The 17,653-nt window shown below is 53.1% G+C and overlaps 1 long non-coding RNA gene across 1 annotated transcript; it reads right to left on the reverse strand.

Annotated features, from left to right (window-relative positions):
• Positions 1 to 7,206: 7,206 nt before the first annotated feature.
• Positions 7,207 to 17,418, reverse strand: LOC123331506. The gene is made up of 4 exons (XR_006548156.2): positions 17,326 to 17,418; positions 14,609 to 15,135; positions 8,201 to 8,298; positions 7,207 to 7,495 (listed from the first exon to the last, which is right to left on the reverse strand). It is a non-coding gene; the product is annotated as an uncharacterized LOC123331506 (long non-coding RNA).
• Between the last annotated feature and the right edge of the window lie 235 nt (positions 17,419 to 17,653).

Genomic DNA, 17,653 nt, shown 5'->3' on the forward strand with positions numbered 1-17,653 from the left:
AACTAGGGATCGAACCTGGGTCTTCCACATTGCAGGCAGATTCTTTACCATCTGAGCCATCAGGGAAGCCCTATATTGTACACAGAATTTGACAGTTTGCTTTATTCAATGGTGTTATGGCTTTGAAATGTACACAAGAAGCTCCAGTTCATTAATGTAACTGCTGTGTGGTATTTCATGGTATTTCATGTCTGTGAGAATGTCACGGTTTCCATTCACTCTCCTCTTGGTGAGCACTTGGATTATTTCTGTTTTGCTATTACAAACATGTGACATACATCCTTGTAAATGCCTCCAGGTGCCTATGTATGAGTTTCTCTAGAAGTGGAATTGTTGGATTGTAGGGTATAGGCACCTTCCACCTCACCAGGTGTTGCGAAATGATTCTAGAGAATATTGCCTGTTAGTCTTAGACACTCCCTTCAGCACAGAGTTTCTATTGCTACACATCTCTGTTAAAACTTGGTAGCATTCAGATTTTTGTTTTCTCTCATTCTGTGGGTGTCAAGTGGCATCTCCTTATTGTTTTAATTTGCATTTCTTTATTCGTGACACTGAGCATCTTTAATTTGTTCATTGTTTATTTCAGCATTGTCGTCTATGAGCTACTCACTGATGGAATTTGCCTAGTTTTCTGTTGGAATGTTTTCCCCTTTTCTTATTGATGTGTTGAATCTTTTTATATGTTCTCAGCATCAGTTGATTGTTGGCTGTGTGTGTTAGTCGCTCAGTCGTGTCTTACTCTGCTACCCCATGGACCGTAGCCTGCCAGGCTTCTCTGTCCATGGGATTCTCCAAGCAAGAATACTGGAGTGGGTTGCCATTTCCTCTTCCAGGGCATCTTCCTGATCCAGGGATCGAACCCAGGTCTCCTGCATTGCAGGCAGATTCTTTACCATCTGAGCCACTGGGGAAGCCCTGATTGTTGGCTATATGGCGGTAAATATCTTCTCCTGGACTACAGCTTATCTCTTATTATGTTTAGGTTATCTATTGTTTCTTTTTTGAGGCGTAAAATACATTTAGCGAGGTCCTTAAAATGCACAAATCTTAAAAGTACAACTTGAAATTTTTGCACTTGCACATATTATGTGCCCACCACCCAAATCAAGATATAGAGCATTTCCATAACCCCAGAGGGTTTCCTTAAGTCCCATCCCCCTTCTCCCCAGAGGTGGCCATTTTCCTTTTCCCTTTAAATTTTTTAAAAAAGACATTTATTATTATTTTAAAATGAAATTAGTTTATTTATCTGGCTGTGCCCCGTGGCATGTGGGATCTTAGTTCCACCACCAGGGATCAACTCTGCACCTCCTGAAATAGAAGCACAGAGTCTTAACCACTGGACCACCAGGGAAGTCCCGTGACCAGAGGTAGCCACTTCCAAACTCCTGTCACCATGGATTACTTCTGCTTCTTTTTGACCTTTGTAGAAGTGGGATCACAGTGCATACACTTCTGTATCTGGTTTCACTCAGTATAATGTGTGTGAGGTCCACTCATGTTGTGTGTGTGTATTCTTTTTCATTGTTGTATACCATTCCGTTGTGTGACTCTGTCACAGTTCCTATCCATTCTTGTGAGCATCTGGATGGTTTCTAATGGTTTTTCTGTTACAAACAAGATGTGGCACACGCCCTTGTCCTCCAGGTACACATACCTGAGAGTTTCTCTAGAAGTAAAAATGTTGGGTCATAAGGTGTATGCATCAACCACGCTACCAGATATTGTGAAATGATTCTCTAAAATTGTCCCAGCCAACTCTTCCTTAAGCATGTTGGAAAGTTTCTGATGTACACATCTCTACCCACACTGGGTAGTACTTTCGTCTATTTGCCTTTAGAAATAAACTAAACATCTACATGAGAGGAAAACTGTAAAACTTTCAGAAGAACATAGAGACTATCTCTATTTCTTGGGGCTGGAAAGCATTTCTAAATATGATACAAAAGTATATTAAAAAATTGATAAGTTCGAGTACATTTTAAAAACTGGTGTGATAAAAGACAATAAAAATTTAAAAAAATAAGCTAGGTAATTTGCCATTGTAATTTGCCTTTCTTTGATTGTTAGTGAAGTTCAACACTTTTATGTAGTCATTGGTCATTCCAGTTTATTCTGTATATTGCCAATTCATAGCCTTGGTCTATCTTTCTAATAGGTTGTCTTTTTCTTTATAGATTAATAGAAATTTCTTACATATTCTGATTACTAACCATTTGTTGGCTATACAGATTTGATATGGCTTATTTTTAAAAATAGATATTTATTTCATATTAGTTTTTGCATGCAAAGTCTTTTTTGTGGCATGTGGGGCTCTTGAGCTACGGCATGGGGGATCTAATTCCTGACCAGGTGTCAAATCCAGGCATTGGGAGTATGAGTCTTAGCCACTGGTCCACCAGGGAAGTGGTGCCTAGCTTATTTGTAAAAAAAAAAAAAATAAAAAATTATTGTCTTTTATCATGCCAGTTTTTAAAATGTACTCAAATTTATCAATTTTTTTCTTTTTTACGTACTTTTGTATCTTGTTTAGAAACACTTTCCAGCCCCAAGAAATAGAGATAGCTCCTGTTTTCATCTAAAATTTTTATAGTTTTCTTCTCATGTAGATGTTTAGTTTATTTCTAATATCTACATTGTTGTTATTGTTGAGTCCCTAAGTCATATCCGATTCTTTTGCAACCCCATGGACTGTAGCCTGCCAGGCTCCTCTGTCCATGAGATTTTCCAGGCAAGAATACTGGAGTGGGTTGCTATTTCCTTCTCTGGGGGATCTTCCTGACCCAGGGTGAGAACCCGCATCTCCTGCATTGGCAGGTGGATTCTTTACCACTGAGCCACGAGGGAAGCCCATATATCTACAAGGAGACCTTTTTGAGAAGAGACAGGCCCTGCCGTGGGATGTCTCAGTCTGAGGCAGATAATCACACATACTGGGAGCAGATGTCACACCAAGGAACAAAAATGGCCCCTGTACTCAGGTGCTGGGGATTCCAGGGGTGATTGGAGAGGTAATTTTGCAGCTGGCTCTTGTTACATGGACACCTGTGCTGAGATACCACAATTACGTGTGTTTTCTGAGATGGAGCCTAAGGCCAGGAAAACGATTAGGTGCAGGAGGCACCTAAGGAGGCAGTGAGGACAGGGGTGGTGGCATCTTAGAATCTTGTGATACTTGGCCCTGGGCCAGTTAAAACCCGATCTTGTCCTTTCTCTCCTCAGCAGCAAGGTTGGGGTCCCCCCCGCCAGCCTCTTTCGGCATCCCCTCCACCTCTGCCTCCCTCATGAGCCTCTTAAACTGGCCAGCTGAAAAACCAAACTGGTTCAGGGCCAGCGGGTCAGACTCACCCACCCCCGGGGCCGGCTGAGTCTGTGAGCTGGTCCTCAGGCGCACTGGGGGCTGTGTTTGGCTGTGAGTGGCGGAGGTGGGCTGGGCCCTGGCGGCTCTGGGGGTTGCCGTCGGTGGGGGGGGGTGGGGTGTATTTATCTCTGGGTGGGGAGGTTTGGGTTTGGGTTTAGCCCGCGGGGGTGTGTCTGTGTGGGTTTGTTTGTGTTTGTGTGAGAGGGTGTTTGTATTTGTGTGTTTCTCTCCCAGGGTGTCCACAGTTCCGGGCAGGGTCTGTCCCTCCCTGTGGGTGATGGCGACGGCAGGAGATCTGAGGTAAGAGTGGCCGGGGTGGGGTGGAGCCGTGTCCTCGAGGCCTGGCCTGGTTGGCTGCTTTGGGGGTAATTCCCAGGCTCTGGGGTGTCATGAGCCTGGGAGGGAGGCATGAGTCACTCCTCCCCTCCCACTGCCCTAGAGAAACTTCTTCCCTGTCCCCGGGGCCAGGTTTCGCCAGAAGCCATAAAGAGGCCCTGCGCAAGCCTCTTCCGTTTTCAGGTAGGTGGCTGAAACCCAGCCCGGGAGCTGCCTCGGAGCTGAAACGAGGGCGCCGCCCAGATGGGATCCAGCAGCCTGGACCCACCCCTCAGGCTCTCCCGGGTCTTTTCTGTGTCCTGAATATTCTGTCCTATTCCGGTAGGCCCGCCGCTCACTGAGCCCTCCCCTCACCGAGCCCCTCCCCTCACTGAGCCCCCTCCCCTCACTGAGCCCCCTCCCCTCACTGAGCCCCCTCCCCTCACTGAGCCCCCACCCGCACTGAGGCCCTCCCTCACTGAGTCCCCTCCCCTCACTGAGCCCCTCCCCTCACTGAGCCCCCTCCCCGCACTGAGGCCCTCCCCTCACTGAGTCCCCTCCCCTCACTGAGCCCCCTCCCCTCACTGAGCCCCCACCCGCACTGAGGCCCTCCCCTCACTGAGTCCCCTCCCCTCACTGAGCCCCCTCCCCTCACTGAGCCCCCACCCGCACTGAGGCCCTCCCCTCACTGAGTCCCCTCCCCTCACTGAGCCCCCTCCCCGCACTGAGGCCCTCCCCTCACTGAGCCCCCTCCCCTCACTGAGCCCCCTCCCCTCACTGAGCCCCCTCCCCTCACTGAGCCCCCTCCCCTCACTGAGCCCCCTCCCGCACTGAGCCCCTCCCCTCACTGAGCCCCCTCCCCTCAGAGCCCCTCCCCTCACTGAGCCCCCTCCCCTCACTGAGCCCCCTCCCCGCACTGAGCCCCTCCACTCACTGAGCCCCTCCCCTCACTGAGCGTCCTCCCCTCAGAGCCCCTCCCCTCACTGAGCCCCCTCCCCTCACTGAGCGTCCTCCCCTCAGAGCCCCCTCCCCTCTCTGAGTCCCCTCCCCTCAGAGCCCCTCCCCTCACTGAGCCCCCTCCCCTCACCGAGCCCCCTCCCCTCAGAGCCCCTCCCCTCAGAGCCCCTCCCCTCACTGAGCCCCCTCCCCTCAGAGCCCCCTCCCCTCACTGAGCCCCCTCCCCTCACTGAGCCCCCTCCCCTCAGAGCCCCTCCCCTCACTGAGCCCCCTCCCCTCACTGAGCCCCCTCCCCGCACTGAGCCCCTCCACTCACTGAGCCCCTCCCCTCACTGAGTGTCCTCCCCTCAGAGCCCCTCCCCTCACTGAGCCCCCTCCCCTCGCTGAGCCCCCTCCCCTCAGAGCCCCTCCCCTCACTGAGCCCCCTCCCCTCAGAGCCCCTCCCCTCAGAGCCCCTCCCCTCACTGAGCCCCTCCCCTCACTGAGCCCCCTCCCCTCAGAGCCCCTCCCCTCACTGAGCCCCTCCCCTCACTGAGCCCCCTCCCCTCAGAGCCCCTCCCCTCACTGAGCCCCTCCCCTCACTGAGCCCCTCCCCTCACCGAGCCCCCTCCCCGCACTGAGTCCCCTCCCCTCAGAGCCCCTCCCCTCACTGAGCCCCCTCCCCTCAGAGCCCCTCCCCTCACTGAGCCCCTCCCCTCACTGAGCCCCTCCCCTCACCGAGCCCCCTCCCCGCACTGAGTCCCCTCCCCTCAGAGCCCCTCCCCGCACTGAGCCCCCTCCCCTCAGAGCCCCTCCCCTCAGAGCCCCCTCCCCTCAGAGCCCCTCCCCTCACTGAGCCCCCTCCCCTCACTGAGCCCCCCTCCCCTCAGAGCCCCCTCCCCTCACTGAGCCCCCTCCCCTCAGAGCCCCCTCCCCTCACTGAGCCCCTCCCCTCACCGAGCCCCCTCCCCGCACTGAGTCCCCTCCCCTCAGAGCCCCTCCCCTCACTGAGCCCCCTCCCCTCAGAGCCCCTCCCCTCAGAGCCCCCTCCCCTCAGAGCCCCTCCCCTCAGAGCCCCTCCCCTCAGAGCCCCTCCCCTCAGAGCCCCTCCCCTCACTGAGCCCCCTCCCCTCAGAGCCCCTCCCCTCACTGAGCCCCCTCCCCTCAGAGCCCCTCCCCTCAGAGCCCCTCCCCTCAGAGCCCCTCCCCTCAGAGCCCCTCCCCTCACTGAGCCCCCTCCCCTCACTGAGCCCCCTCCCCTCACTGAGCGCCCTCCCCTCACGAGGACCCCTCCCCTCACGAGGACCCCTCCCCTCACGAGGACCCCTGCCCTCATGAGGACCCCTCTCCGAGTCCACTCTGCACCTCGTCTCTTCATCAAGCTCTTTTTCCCTGGGGGGCCACGGGCGTAATCGGGGGCGGGCGGGGCTCAGGGCAGCGATGGGTTGCGCCTGTGCCAGCTTGTCTTCCGTCTGGCTGGCTCTCCAACGCATCACGAACATGAGGGCCAGTGTTCCCGCCATCTTCCCAGGCCCAGGGGCTGGATGCGGAGGAGGGGAGACCAGGGGGCTGTGGCTGCCATCACCCCGGGGGGCTCCTGGACAGCCCCTGCCTCTCCTCCCCTTCTTTCTCTCTCCTCGCACAGGCACACGTTCACCTGCCTACTCGTCCTCCCCACACACACCACCCTCCTCCGTGGAGGGCCCGGGAGGAGCTCCCCTCCTCACTCCCGGGCCCCTGGTTCTCGGGTAGGTCGGAGCCTTAGTCTAGGCGCCCCTGCCCCTTCGGACCCGACAGACCCCCGCGAGGTACCTGGGCTTTCCCCGGGCACTTAGAGGCGGGCTGCAGTAACGCCCGACGCCACTGGGGGGCCCTCCTCTGCTGCTGGGGCCACAGCCGTCCATCAGGTATGGACGGTTGGACCTCACAGTCCTGCCCTGGATGGCCGCCTCTCCGGCCTCTGCCTCAGGGCCTCGGCCACACTGGCTGTGCCCTCCGCAGACACCCAAGGGCGTCCACCTCAGGCCTGTCCAGCTGGGCCCTCCCTGGGGAATATGGGCCTCTGCCATGCATACAGCACTGATCAGCTTTTGTTTATCATCAGAGTGAAAAAAATCTGTAAACCCTAATGGCTCACCTTTGAGCCCTTTCCCTTCGCTGAACCCCAACTTAGGGGTACCTTGCACGGCCCCATCAGTTTTCTAATGGCCACAGCTCTTCATTCCTTCACCTTCTTTTGTGTGCATGTAGATCCAGGCGTGTCTGACTCATTGGGATCATATGGACGGTAGCCTGCCAGGCTCCTCTGTCCATGGGATTCTCCAGGCCAGAATACTGGAGTGGGTTGCCATACCCTCCTCCAGGGGATCTTCCCGACCTAGAGATCGAACCCGGGTCTTTCACATCTCCTGCATTGGCAGGTGGCTTCTTTACCACTAGTGCCACCTGGGAAGCTTACTTTGGCAGCGCGGATTTTTGAAATTCCCATCCACAGGGGGAGTATGCCTCAGAGGCTGCAGTGGCCACAAGCAAAGTCATGGGGGCGACACCTGAGAGGGCCAGACGTGGCAACAGACACACAACCATTGTGTCCCCCTCCACCCCACTACCCTCTTCTGGCATGCGGCACCACGACCAGGGCCTCTGTCTCCTGGCTGGGCATCCCAGCTCATTCTGGACAGGGGGTGGGGGGAGGGATCATTGCCTAGGACAGGCACCCTGAATTTCCACTATCCTGCTAGGTCCCCCCACTCTTTACCCCAGCCCTGAACCATCTGACCGCTCCTGCGTGTCCACAGCGGGACTGGCAACCCTTGAAGACAGGGCCTGACGGTTTCTGAGTTTCTCTCCAGCTCCAGCAAGCTCCGGGTTCAGTCACATCTCGAAAACAAACAAATTTGAGCGTCTTAATGCTTGTTGCAGTGGTTACACACACTGCTGGGTTCAAATCCTGCCTCCACGAGCTGTGTGACCTGGTGGAAGTCACTTTAAATGCTCTAAGCTTTGGTTTCTACATTAGTAGACTGGGACGGTATCCCCCTCCCTTCCCTTTTTCAATGTTTATTTTTCAAAGAAAAACAGCAGCAGCCAATTGGAAACCTGTGTATTCTTCAATTCCAGTTTTGTTTAATTTAGAAATGACTTACTGATCCACTGTTTTAAACGCTCCTCTTTCCTCTTTAAATATTTATCTTTTACTTGTGTTGAATTCTTCAAAGGAGATTGTTTCAGTATATATCTCCAGGTCCTTGCTTTGCTACTTTTACCAAATACATAAAGAAAAATAAAAATGCAAAATGCAATTCCATCATGCACTCGTGCACGTTAAGGGCTCCAATCATCAAAAATAGAAAAGAGGGGACTTCTCTGGTGGTTCAGAGGCTAAGACTCTGCACCCCCAATGCAGGGGGGACCTGGGTTCCATATCTAATCAGGGAACTAGATCCTACGTGCTGTAACTAAGAGCTCACATGCTGCAACTAAGACACGGAATAACCAAATAAATAAAAGCAAAATATTTTTTAAAAATAGACAAAGGAAAACTTTTTGGAACAGCCAGTTAAGTGAATTAAAAAAAAGACTCACATGAATTTGGCTTCGTTGGGGCAGAAATCCATTCCTATTATCCATCTCATCACAGGGTTGTGCAGGGTAACAGAGGTTGTGTGGGGCCTTCCTGGCACCTGATAGACATTTGACAAGTGATCATTATTATTTTGGGAGCAGCTCTACTGATAAATTGCGTTGGCCAAAAAGTTCAATTTGGTTTTAAGTAAAAATAAAAGACATATTTTGGGGGACTTCCCTGGTGGTGTGGTGGCTAAGACTCTGAGATCCCAATGCAGGGGGCCTGGATTCAATTCCTGGTCGAGGAACTATATCCCACGTGCCTCAACTGAGACCTGGTGCAGCCAAATACATAAATAATACATATTAAAAAAACCCATAATTTTCATTTTCACCAAGAGCTTTACTGAGCAATGTAAAACTGTGGTGCTAGAGAAGACTCTTGAGAGTCCCTTGGACAGCAAGGAGATCAGACCAGTCAGTTCTAAAGGAAATCTACCTTGAATATTCATTGGAAAGACTGATGCTGAGGTTGAAGGTCCAATACTTTGGCCACCTGATGGGAAGAGCCAACTCACTGGAAAAGACCCTGATGTTGGGAAAGATTGAAGGCAAGAGGAGAAGGGGGTGACAGAGAATGAGATGGCTGGATGGCAGCACTGACTCGCTGGACATGAGTTTGAGCAAACTCCAGGAGATACTGAAGGACAGGAAAACTTGGGGAAAAGAGTCGGACACAACTTAGCAAGTGAGCGACAACAGTTCACTAACTGAACGAACATTTTGGCCAACCCAATAATTCACATACTATACAATCCAATCATTTAAAGTGCATAACAAAATGGTTTTTAGTCTATTCAGAGTTTTTAGTCTATTCAGAGTTAGGCAACCATAACCAGTCAGTTTTAGAACATTTTCATCATACCGAAGAGCAGCCCCATACCCTTTATGACCCTACCCCACGTCCTCTCCAGCCCTAAGTCACTCATCTATTTGCTGTCTCTCTAGATTTGCCTATTCTAGATGTTTCATGGAAACAGAATCATGCGCTATGTGACCTTTCTGTCTGACACTTGCATTTAGCGTGTTTTCAAGGTTCATTCACGTTGTAGCATATATCAGCACTTCATTCCTTTTTATGGCTGAAAAATAATTCCAATGAATGAATATTGCCCACTTGGTTGATCAGTTCATCCTCTGATGGCCACTTGGGTTGTTTCCCCTTTGGCTATTGGAATTGTGCTGCTGTGAACATTCAGGTAGCTATTATTATTAATAATATAGATACTAGTATATAATACATTATCAATATATTGTATTATTATTCACATATTGTGTTATTATTAATAATATATTATTAATTAATAATAAGATAATGAGGCCTGAGCTCCCCAGACTGTCCAGAGCACAGAGAAGGGAAAGAGCCAGGGGGGTGTCATTTTGTACCAGATTTATCCCAGAGGGAAGTCCTGGGCCACAGAGTTACATGGGATGGGTGGGGGGTCCACCTCCCCATCAGCAGGGAAGCCTGGTGTATACAGATATAATTCAGGATATGAATGTGGAGTAGAAGGCTGGGCCAGACTTTAGTACAGGGGAAGGATTGTTGGTGCCTGGGTTAGACTTCTGTGGGTGAGTTGGGGTTGGGAGCAAGTGGGTATGGAGGGTGAAGCCTGTAGGAGGCCAGCGAGGAGGATGAGGAAACAATGGCTGGTGTGAGTGTGTGTGAGTGATTATTGCCACATCAGTTTGCCTTTGCGCTCTCCCCTTCCCTATTCCCAGCAGCAGTAGGCTTGGGACTGGGGTGGGGCGGAAAAAGAGTCAAGGTCCCCCTGAGTTTGACCTTGAGGGAAAGGCCAAGGTCAAGAAGAGCTGGGAGTTGGTGTTCTGGACTGGGGACAGGAGGAATGGATGTGGGAGAGACTCCTCCATTGGGACACAATGACTATCGGGTGTGGGTGACTTGAGAGTGTGCCCTGTCAGGTGTCAGAGAAAGTTCCTACTGTGTGCTCCTACTGTGCATCCGCCACTGTTCACAGGATTCACCTTTTAGTTGATGACTGTAGGGTTCCTGGCCAGCGATTTCTGATGCCTGGGTGTGGCCGGGAGGTCACTGAGCCCCAGGCCCTGAAGGGGCCACCCACACTGGAGCTTGGAGGTTTCCAGGGCAACCAGGGCTTGGCCTTGACTTATGAGTCAAGAAAGCATTTCTCTCAATGTCCTGGGATGTTGAGTTTCCCTGATCAGAGATGGAGCTGCAGGAAGATCTGAGGTTGAGAACATTTGCTTCATATCGAAGAAATGTTAGCCAGCCTGGCAAAGAGCTGGAATGAGGTCGGTTAAAAGAATATTAAATACATATTAAAAATACATATTAAAACACACAGGACCCTTGGTGTACACCCGCATGTGGGGGGGCAGCTTCATGCCGATGTGTGTGGTCTGAGTGGGCCCTGGAGGTAGACGGCTGTGGGGTGATGCTGAGGGGCAGTGACACGAAGCCAGTGGCAGCTGGCCAGCCCCCCCGGCACCTGCAGTCCCTCAGCATCATTGGAGGGAGGCAGGGAGTGGACGGGCAGAGAAGGGAGGGTGGGACCAAGGGCCTTGCGTGAGCTCTCAGGCCCATGACAGAAGCTCAAACCATGCAGGTTAAGCCCTGCTATAAAAAGCACCTTGAAAAGGAAAAAAAGTTCAAACTAACCACAAGCGTGGCTGCTCCCAGCTGATGGGGCAGGTCGGGGCCGGCTGCACCCTTCCCCAGGGCTAGACTGATCCAGAACTGGGAGCCAGCAGAGAATGAGGGCTGGGCCAGAGGGTATACCTGGCAGTGGCATAAAGATCTGCCTGATGAACTAGGCCCCAAGCAGGCCAGGGGTCAGGACCTGTGGGTGGTGTCTCCCCCATCCATGCCTGGAGGCTCTCGGACAGGAGGAAGCCTGGAGGGGCCCGAAGGCCAGGCCTGAGAGCCTTCTCACCAGAAGGAGAGCGCAATTAATATGATCTCTGAGTCACCCGGGGCTGGGGTGCCCCTTGTGATCCTTAGACTTCTGGTTTGGTCCCTGGCTTGTCACCGCTGACTCACTGGCTACCTACCTGGGAGTAGTACTCTGGCTGGCCTACTGGTTTCTGTCTTCCTTTCAGTGTGTCATGGAAGCAGAGATAGCTTTTCTGTAAGGCGGAGTCATCAGGTGTAAGCTGCCCAGGCTGCTGGGAGGGAAAACGTGCTAGGTTCCAGGGTCCTCTGGGTTCTCCATGGAGTTCTCATTTCATGTTCCAGAGGTCTCCACTGGAGGGATGAGGAGGAGGTGAGTCAAGGTGACCCCAGCCCCTGGCTCTGTCCACTGAAGAGCTCAGTCTGTCTTGATCTGGGGCCAGCAGGGCTGCTGTGGGGTCAAGATGTCCCATAATGTCCTAAGGCTCCATCCATGTGTCTTCCCGTCCAGTTAAGAAGTCACAGCTAGCTGGGCCTGCCCTTGACTGTCCATGACTCCCCTGGGCCTCCAAGCTTTGAGCTGGGTACTAGTGGTTTTTCCTGATGTGCCCAACGTGCCTTCCAGACTCCACAAGCCCCCCAAAAGGCACCCCCCAGTCTCCCCTGATCCTCTTTTTAGAGAACTCTCTCCTTTCCATAGACTTCCACGCTTTTACTCGCCTTTCACAGCTCTCCTCTCCCCTCTCCCTCCTCCAGGAAGTCTGCCTGGGGCCTCAAGATGCTGCTGCCTGTGGCTCCTCCAGAGACCTCACAGAGTGGCTTCTCTGGGCTAAGGAATTGTCTGTGTAGATCAGGGGGTCTCAAGGTCAGCTGTTGTTCATTTGCTAAGTTGTGTCTGACTCTGTGACCCCATGGACTGCAGCACATCGGGCTTCCCTGTCCTTCACCATCTCCCAGAGTTTGCTCAAATTCATATCCATTGACCTCAGGGTCAGGCACCAGCTCAGTTCCCCACTGTTCTCAATATTTTTGTGCCCCTGGAATGTCACCTGAGTTCTCCGAGCCTTAGTTTTCTCATCTCTGAAATGCCCTGCATGGTTTTGTGGTGAGATACGATAACTTGCGGAGAAGGCAATGGCACCCCACTCCAGTACTCTTGCCTGGAAAATCCCATGGACGGAGGAGCCTCGTAGGCTGTAGTCCGTGAGGTCGCTAAGAGTTGGACACGACTGAGTGACTTCACTTTGACTTTTCACTTTCATGCATCGGAGAAGGAAATGGCAACCCACTCCAGTGTTCTTGCCTGGAGAATCCCAGGGACGGGGGAGCCTGGTGGGCTGCCATCTATGGGGTCACACAGAGTTGGACACGACTGAAGCGACTTAGCAGCAGCAGCAGCACAATAACTTGTCATAATACTAAGGCACGTAGCCTACTGCCTGGCCCAACTCTTGCTGACCAGTGGGAAGAGAGACCTGGTTGGAAGGCGGATTCTCTGGCTGGGGGGTCGAGGCAGGGAAGGTGTGGACTGGGCAGGACTGATCCCTCCAAAGGGTTATTTGCTCCTCAGGGATCCCCTGGCCTTTAGGTCCTCTTCTTCCTCTGCCTCTAGAAAACAGAAATCTTACAACCAGGAGACAGGGGTTGCTCTGAAGTGAGGTAGGGGGAGCAGGAGGGAGGGATGGGTTGGGGTAGGGGGGAAGGAGTTCTCCTGTCCCTGCAATGGACTCCTGTGAGAAGTAGGGGACAGCTTGTGAAGAGCAGACAGCAGGGTGGGACGGTGGGGATGGCTGCAGTCTTGCATAAATACAGGCTCTTTAAAACTGCCATGCAGAAGCTCAACTCAGGAGGACTAATTTAATGGAAAGTAATTAAAAACCGCTGGCTCAGCGCTAAAGAATCCACCTGCCAGGGCAGGAGATGCAGGAGGGGCAGGTTACATCCCTGGGTGGGGAAGATTCCCTGGAGGAGGAAATGGCAACCTATTGCAGTATTCTTGCCTGGGGGAATCCTATGGACAGAGGAGCCTGGCGGGTGACAGTCCATGGGGTCGAAAAACAATTAAAAACTCATTTTCACCCATCTTTCAGTCTCCTCCCCTTCACAGAACCCTTCCCCGCATCTGAGCCCCTCTCTCTCACCAAGCCCATTCAGAGCATCTGCAACCCCTACTCAGCCCCGCCTGGCCTGCGTGCGCTCTCTCTTTCTCTCTGAAGCCATCTCCACCCACACCCCACCCCTCATCCTTGCATCCTGTCCGGGGAAGTGCCGGCCTTGCCTGGACTATGGGACTGTGACCAGCAGCAAGGTCTTGCTCCTCCTCCTTGGAGATGCCACCCCACGCCCCACCTTCTCCCTCCATACACGTGGGGCCCAGCCTGGGGGCAGCAGTGGCTCAGCCAGTCCAGCCAGGCTGGGCAGCTGGGCCTCTTGTGCAACCAGGCCTGTCATTACCCCCTCCTGGGCCAACTGGGGAGGAGGGCCACCAGTGTGGGCTGTCAGGCCGCAGGCGGAAGGGCTACCCGCTCAACCGAGGGCCTGGCCTCTACTTCTGAGCCCAGAGCCCGTGGCTTTCTAGGGCCTGGGCTGGACCCTCCAGACCCTTGTCAGGGCAGCCAGAAGAATCTCAGTGGACTAAGTGGGCCTTGATTCCCTGTTTTCACGGAGCCTCCCAGTCTCAGAGGGAGATGCTGTCGTCCTCCTTGCCTGGATGAGAAAATTGGCTGAGCGAGTTTGAATCTATTGCCCAGTATCACAGAATCGGTAGTGACAGAGCTGGGACTCAACTGAAGGATGGTTGGGGTCGTCTTAGATGAGAGCCATGAAGACACCACATTCTGCTCCAGATTTCGGAAATACCAGCTGGGGACCCAGCCTTCCCAGCCAGCGCTGGGTCTTGCCTGCTGAAATCTCCATGGTTGCTAGAGCCATCAAGAGGTGGCCAGCGCACACCGGCCCGGGTTTGGACGTGAACACCCGTTTGCTGAAAGCATCTAGGAGATCCTGCTTCCGGGACAATCCAGGGAGATGGCTCACGTGATTCAGTGACACAGTCTTTACACTCACAGGGAATTAGGACGCCCCTTTGCAGATTATTTACTGAAACTTAAACAAATTTTTAACTTAATGACATTGTCTGTGGTTAAAAAACAACAGGATCTTAACTTGTGTCCGTGGGCAGAGAAGTTAATGAACTCCTGCAAAAACAAGTCATTTAGAACCAACTTTCGGCTAGACTAATTTTTCAGCTGAGAGTGAAACTGCTTCTTTTTTTCTTCAAAAAAGCCATTTGGTTTTATACTGATCAAAACGTTATGTCTGGTAGGGGAAGAATAAACTTTTTTTTTTCTTGGCTGCACTGCACAGCGTGTGGGATCTTAGTTTCCTCACCAGGGATGGAAACTGCACCCCTTGCATTTGAAGCGTGGAATCTTTAACCACTGGATCACTAGGGAAGTCACAAGAAGAATGATTTTAAGCTGACACTGACTTACTGGCTTTGGAGTTCCAGGTCCCATAAGATGAGTGAAAGGGCCGAGACCTGGGTCTGCTCGACCCTCAGAGATTCTTCTGGATGCCTGGCAGGGGTCTGGTGGACCTGCACAGACCAGGGAGGGACAAAGAAGGTTCAGAAGGCAGCAGGGCGCCTCAGGGTTGGTTGAGACACTTTATCTGTCCCTTTCCCAGGGACACTCAGGGAGCTGGGTACGAGCACTGTGCGTGTGTGTGTGTGTGCTGTGATCAAAGACTTGGCTGAACCCCTGGGGCCCTGGGGACCCTGGTCTGAGAAGTCCTAGTGGAACCAGAGCTGAGGGGCTGTTGGTTTGGGACACGAACTTGGCTCTTTCCTCTTCAAGCTTTTCAGCTCACAAAGGATTTTCATATCCTCATCTTATTTCACATCTGGGAGAGGTGCTAATGCCTTCAGTTTTCAAAGAGAGGTGATGCTCAGATGTGGAGCTGGCTTCCCCCGAGGTCACAGGGCTGGTGAGAGGTTATGGGCAGGGATGGGTGATATGATCTGGTTGGGAAAGAGGGTTATCATAGATTAAAAAAACCAGCATGTGGTGGCTCAGTGGTAAAGAACCCGTCTGCCAAGGCAGGAGATGCGGGTTTGATCCCTGGGTTAGGAAGATCCCCTTGAGAAAGAAATGGCCACCCACTCGAGTATTCTTGCCTGGAAAATCCCATGGACAGAGGAGTCTGGTGGGCTATAGTGCATGGGGTCACAAAAGAGTTGGACATGACTTAGCACTTAGAAAAGTGTAAGACACAATTCTATTGGCATAAAATTAGTGTCTGTTGGGAGAAAGAAAAAGAAGTAAGTGCTAACCCTGCCCTCCCAGCCTCAAAAGCAAAAGTGATGAATGGCAGACACATTATTAAAGTGTCACAGTGAAAGGTTGTCTAAGCTGTTGGGAGGACCAGGCTTGGAGAGCCGGAGTGGGTGTAGCAGAAGTGTTCTGGCTTCGCTGGTGTTTTTCCTTTTCCTGGGAGGGACCCAGCCAGTGTCTCCTGGCATAAATGAAGCATCAACAAATAGCGGTCCAGCTCCACTCATGTGCAGAGGGTTCATGGCTCCCCCAGGACCGGCTCCTAATTATCTTTCATACCTGGGCACCTCCAGCTCTGCCTGAGCTCCCCCGCAGAGCCCCCCTACCCACCCCCCACACCTCCCCCCTTAGCTGTGGGCTTGTCCTCTGGGGCTCTCCTGCAGCTGTCCACCCCTCTAGCTCTCAGCCCCTCCCCAACCTCTGATGTGCTTGGCTGAGCTGGGAAGGACAGCTTCTTAGTCATTTCTGTTGGGCCACACATAGAAGGTTCTAGGGCCTGGCTGCTTCCCCACCCCCACTACTGCTTCTCCAAGTGCCAGCTGACGGTGTCCCAGAACGAAAGCCGGAAGTTGGCAGGGGCTGTCGTGGGGTGAATGAAGGCCTGGCCATCTGGCCAATTCACTCCTGTAGGCAGAAACCTTACAGAAGGGCTGGGATGACCGGCCCGCCCCATGTTGGGCAAGCTCTCCCCCTCCCCAGCCCTCTCTAGGCCTCAGTTTACCCGTCTGTGCCGAGGCAGTAAGAGTCTTTGCCCGGCTCACTGATGGGCAGGCGGTGATCAGGTCATCCCAGAGAAGCACTTATCCTGCATCTCAAAGGGTAGTTATCTCTGTTGCTCAGTCCACAGCCTGTTTGCGTGCCGTTCCTCAAAGCCTTGTAAGGAAAATGCCAGGAAGGTGTGGTCCTGGCAGAAACCATCCCTGTTTATGTTGCTGTGTGTGCTTGGGAGTGAGGCCGGGGGAGGGGAACCGGAATAATGCCTCCTGCCTTACTGAGCACCCAGTACGTGTCAAACCGGGCACTGAGCTCTGAGGTTGAATATCCTCAGGAGCCCCCAGCATCGTCCAGCCCCAGGCTTGACGCCCTGGGACGGAGGCTTTGTGTCTAATCTGACCCAGACAGCGTTCTTTGAGCTTCCTGAAAGAGAGCTTGCGTGACTTGGGTGGAAGCCTTCTGTGAGCTATCTGAAGCATGCTGATGGCCGGTGGAGCCCCCAGCCTTGTAGGGGAGACCGAAGTGTTTACAGTCAACCACAGTACAGGACTTCAGCTTCTCCATCAAGCTAGGTGATGCCCGCCAGCCCTGTGGTTCCAGGGGCCATCAGCACGCTTCAGATAGCTCACAGAAGGCTTCCACCCAAATCACGCAAGCTCTCTTTCAGGAAGCTCAAGGAACACTGTCTGGGTTGGATTATACACCCAGCTGCCCCAGGGCGTCAGGCATGGGGCTGGATGATGCTGGGGGCTCGGGGACTAATGGGAGCCCTGGCCCCTGGGATGAGCTCCCCAGCACATGGGGAGCTCTGCAGCACGTGGATCACGTGGGGTGCCCTTGATCCAGCCAGGATGAGCCCGGCCACTCTCTCTCACCTCCATAATGGCTGCTTCTTTAGGTTCCCAAAGTCCTCGGCCCTGAATCAGGCCCTTCCTGGTCCTCTGCCTGCTTTCATCTTCATTCTGTCTCCAGAGACTCCCCCTTCTTTTTTTTTTTTATTTATTTTTGTATGTGGACCATTTAAAAAGTCTTTGTTGAATTCATTACAATACTGCTTCTGTTTTATGTTTTGGTTTTTTGGCCCAGGAGGCATGTGCGGTCTTAGCTCCCTGACCAGGGATCGAACCAGCATCCCCTGCGTTGGGAAGGGAAGTCTTACCCACCGGACCACCGGAGAAGTCCCCCAGAGAGCCGCTCAGCCTGCATCCACTGCCTCTGTTTACAGCCCAGGGCTCCGCGGTGCCCGACACAGAGATTTCTGGCTCTTTCGCTCTGGCCCCTCCCCCACTTCCCCTGTCTCTGGTCAGACTGGATTCCTCTGAATCCGTTTGGCTCCCAGAACTGGCTGCATTTCCCCACCTCGGGCACCTTTGTCCTCACTGTCCCCTCTCTCTGTTCTCCTTCCCCTAGTCCAGCTGCCTTGCCCAACTCCAGGGGGACCCCTCCATGGAGATTTCTGTCCTCAGAGTCCTCTGCTGCACAACCCAAGAA

The sequence above is a fragment of the Bubalus bubalis genome, chromosome 24 (genome assembly GCF_019923935.1).
Source record: "Bubalus bubalis isolate 160015118507 breed Murrah chromosome 24, NDDB_SH_1, whole genome shotgun sequence".
Taxonomy (NCBI): Eukaryota; Metazoa; Chordata; class Mammalia; order Artiodactyla; family Bovidae; genus Bubalus; species Bubalus bubalis.